Source organism: Lepisma saccharinum, chromosome 15 (genome assembly GCF_977018435.1).
Source record: "Lepisma saccharinum chromosome 15, izLepSacc3.1, whole genome shotgun sequence".
Classification (NCBI taxonomy): domain Eukaryota; kingdom Metazoa; phylum Arthropoda; class Insecta; order Zygentoma; family Lepismatidae; genus Lepisma; species Lepisma saccharinum.
The window spans coordinates 40,453,840-40,454,536 of record NC_139243.1 but is presented as its reverse complement, the minus strand read 5'-3'; positions in this window follow the sequence as shown (position 1 = coordinate 40,454,536).

Genomic DNA, 697 nt, shown 5'->3' with positions numbered 1-697 from the left:
TAAACAAGAAAGACGAAGAAACAAAACACTAACCAAAGCGACCATATGACTGCAGTGATGCCAGATCAAAATTAGAAAAGTCCTCCCCACTTTCCTACCCACCTCCGACTCGAAAATAAGATCTTTTACCTCAGTTCGCGAAGGCAGCAAAAGGGGTCTCACACGATCCTTAAAATCGCATCTTTAAAAATGGCGACTACACAAACACTTCGCAAGAGATACTAATAACTGCTGAAGATTTGGGAAAATAATGTTTTCTCTTAAAAGAATAAGATAATAACTTTGGCTAGCACGTGTAACCCGTGGCAGCAAACGTGAGTGTATAACATATGTTACTCAGTGGCGCAACCACAGGGGGGCAGAGGGCATTGCCCTAACCCCCAATCTTGGACGGAAATGAGTTCTAGGGGGGACAAGGGGACAAATTTGACTGCCAAGTGTGCCTGGAGGGGGGCAATTACCTCCAAGAACTTCAAATTTTATGCAAATAAGAATACTTTTTCGAAAATTTTCTCGCTCGCTTCGCTCGTAATGCCTGTTTTTCTTCGTCTTATCAAGTTTAGGAAGTAGTTAGGGGGCGGTGGGAGTCGGCCCTGGTCGCCAAACGATCTAAATGAATATAAGTTGTAAAATTGATTGATTTGTTTGTGGTTTTAAGTCCACTTTACGCACAGAAAGGCTAATCGGAACTGGACCT